This window comes from Rhinoderma darwinii (genome assembly GCF_050947455.1).
Source record: "Rhinoderma darwinii isolate aRhiDar2 chromosome 10 unlocalized genomic scaffold, aRhiDar2.hap1 SUPER_10_unloc_9, whole genome shotgun sequence".
In the NCBI taxonomy this organism is placed as follows: Eukaryota; Metazoa; Chordata; class Amphibia; order Anura; family Rhinodermatidae; genus Rhinoderma; species Rhinoderma darwinii.
Window position 1 is genome coordinate 962,483 of NW_027461839.1, and position 3,586 is coordinate 966,068.

At 46.2% G+C, this 3,586-nt stretch overlaps 1 pseudogene; it reads left to right on the forward strand.

Moving 5' to 3' along the window:
- Positions 1-2,462: 2,462 nt before the first annotated feature.
- On the forward strand, positions 2,463-3,377 carry LOC142697975 (very long chain fatty acid elongase 5 pseudogene; annotated as a pseudogene).
- Positions 3,378-3,586: the final 209 nt, after the last annotated feature.

The window sequence follows — 3,586 nt, forward strand, 5'->3', positions numbered from 1 at the left end:
CACTCTCCTATCCCCAGCAAGTGTTTGCACTGCCACCACACCTTATGTATGAGAAGCAGGGTGAGTCTGGTACTCGCCATCCTTTTATAGCTGTGTGCTTCCAGTCCTGCCAACGGGTTCTCCCCCCCCCCCAGATATGATAGGATGCGCGCACTGGACCCCCAGGTCTCTTCCTGCTCCCACCCACATAAATTCTGACATTGGGCAGCTAAATAATACACCCACGCACTGGGCACCGCCAGGCCCCCCTCCTCCTTAGGCAGTTGGAGTTTCTCCAGTTTAATCCTGGGTACCCCCTTCTTCCATACTAGGTCTCTAAACAAGTTGTGCAACCTTCTAAACCAATATTTGGGAATCCACACCGGGGAGTTATGTAGGACGTACAGCAACTGGGGCATAAGGATCATTTTAATCAGATTAGTCCTACCCAGAGCAGATAGCGGTAGCTTATTCCAAGCCTCTACTTTGGCTTTTATCGTTGTTAACAGTGGCATTACATTAAGAGACATATAATCCTGTGCTTTCGCCGTCACCCTGACCCCCAGGTACTTAAACTCCGTGACCACCGGTATCTCCACCTCCTCCTCCCCAGTCTGGATAACCCCCGGGTCCATGAGCATTAGAGCCGATTTTGACCAATTAATGAGCAATCCCGAATATTTCCCAAACCGCTTAATCAGGGCCATCACTAACGTGAGTGTGCGCTCGGCATCCGCCATGAATAACAGCATATCATCCGCGTATAATGCAATTCGTTCCTCCACCCCCCCCATATCTCAACCCCTGAATATGCTCATGTTGTCTTACTGCACACGCCAATGGTTCCACCGCCAACGCGAACAACAACGGAGATAATGGACATCCCTGACGCGTTCCCCGCTCCAGCGCAAACCGATCAGAGAGTACCCCATTCACCCTAATCCTTGCAGTCGGGGCTACATATAGGGCCTGATGTTTCTACATTATAAGTTCATCATGCTCCATGCTGAAGCCTTTGGGCCTCGTCAGACCTTGGTTCAAAAGATCCTCCTGGCAATCGGATGGTCATCATGTGTTAGGACGGCCATTCTGGCTGCATTTTCAGTAAGTTAATAAATGTTTTACGTTGATAGGGTTGTCCCAGCTTCACTAAATAGGGACCCGCTGGCAATCAGCTGATCGCTGTGGGTCCGGTAGCTGAACCCCTGTTGATCATGATCAGCGGTTATCACCGGGTGGCCACACCCTAAAGTGGTATTACATGGCTTATTCCAATGAATGGACGACCATGTAATAGATGTGTGTCCCTCTTATTGTGTCCGGCATCCCTCTCCATGCTGACCAATCAGCAACCAATCAGCGACCAATCAGTGACTAATCAGTGACCAATCAGTGACATACACTTCTCATTGTTCCAGCCCAGCTTCTTTCACTGCACAATCACACTGTGCTGTGGATCATGCTGGGCTGGAACAATGAGAAGTGTATGATGCTGATTAGTCACTGATTGGTCGCTGATTGGTCACTGATTGGTCAGCCCCATACACTCCTTTGTACAACACCCACTTGATCAAAAGTAAAAACGCGCCCAGTTGGTCTTTAAGAAACTAATTAGCATAAATCTAAAATTGCTCATAACTTGCTCAAAAATTATCTTTTTTCAAAATAAAAACCACTGCTGTTCTCTACATTACAGCGCCGATCAGATTATGTAGGAGATAGGGCGCTTATAATCTGGTGACAGCCTCTTTAAAGTCAGCTAACGAATTTCCAGCTGTTGTGAAGGACAAGGTTGGGACAGAGGTTAGTTTAGGTCGCATGCCGGGAACTTTTTATTTTTTACCTTTTCCTAATCTCCGTGTTTCACCTCTTTGTGTGGTTGCTAAAAAGGAGGTGGAAACATTTTGTTTAATTCACCACTTGTCATACCCTAAGGCTCGTTCTGTTAATGACGGTATTCGCAAGGATATTGCAGCGGTGTCTTATGTTTTGTTCGATCGAGTTGTCGATTTAGTTTGTAGTTCCGGGTGCAGGGCCCTTATGATCTGACATCGAGTGAGCGTTCCGGATGTTGCCGGTCCATGAGGATTGCTTTCATTTATTGGGTTGCCAGCTAGAGGGCCAATATTACTATGACATGTGCCTTCCCATGGGTTGTTCAATTTCATGCTTTTATTTCGAGGTGTTTAGTTTGTTGCTTGAATCAGTTCTCCAGGAGCAAATCGGCACTGCGTCCATTACGCACTATTTAGACGATTTTGTCTTTGTTGGCCCCCCTGCGTCACCGCAATGCCAATTTCTACTTGGTGTTCCACTTTCCCTAGAGAAAACCGAGGGTCCCGGTTTCCTTTTTAGGGATAGAAATTACAATCCCTGTTCGTTTCAGCCTTGTCGGTTAAAAAGATGCAATTGGAGCAGAGTCACACACAGCTAGTGCCTCCTCTGAGCCGGGAGTCATACAGGAAAGTGAAGCCGCTGGGAATATAACGGTACCCGGGCTGCAGCCAAAGAACGGTTTAAGAAATGGAGGCCATGGATAAAGCAGTGAATGTATATATAGACAACTTGCTTGGACCAAGAGACCCGCGAGTAAAATGATGGTTCATGTTAGATAATTACATCCCCTCATTTGTTTGCACCATCCTGTATTTATTTAGGACCGAAGTACAGGAAAAACAGACCACCAGTTTCCTGCAGAGGGATTCTTGTAGTTTATAACATTGGCCTTACACTGCTCTCGCTGTACATGTTTTATGAGCTGGTAACAGGAGTATGGGAAAGGAGGATACAACTTTTTCTGCCAGGACACTCACAGTGGAGGTGATGCAGACATGAAGATAACTCGAGTCCTCTGGTGGTACTACATTTCCAAGCTCATTGAATTCATGGACACTTTCTTCTTTATTCTCCGCAAGAACAACCACCAGATCACCGTCCTACATGTCTATCACCATGCGTCCATGCTAAACAACTGGTGGTTTGTCATGAACTGGGTGCCTTGTGGACACTCCTACTTTGGTGCTACTCTCAAAAGCTTTATCCATGTCATCATGTACTTTTACTACGGACTATCAGCTATACCAGCCATGCGACCTTATCTGTGGTGGAAGAAATACATCACCCAGTGCCAGCTGACCCAGTTCGTCCTAACAATGACTCAGACCAGCTGTGCAATGATTTGGCGCTGTGCAGTCCCCATGGGATGGCTGTATTTCCAGAACTGCTACATGATCTCTCTCATCATCCTCTTTACCAATTTCTACATTGAGACATACAAGAAAGCCTCTTCCCGAAGGAAAGATTACCAGAACGGCTCAGTGACTGCAGCGAACGGACACACAAACGGCTTTTCTTCCAAGGAGGACAATATCAAGCAGCGTAAACAAAGTAGGGATTGAGCGGAAAAACCAGCCACCAGTTCACTGCGCCAGATGATATACCATCAGATTAAAAACACAGTGCACTGACACCCTTACAGCGACTGTAAATTATTCCTAGTTATATAACGTGATTAATGTAGATCTTAACAAACTCTACCTATCATTAAAATGCTGAAAACACATTTAGAATTGCTCACAAAATTAGCGGGCAGGTATTGTTTATTGGC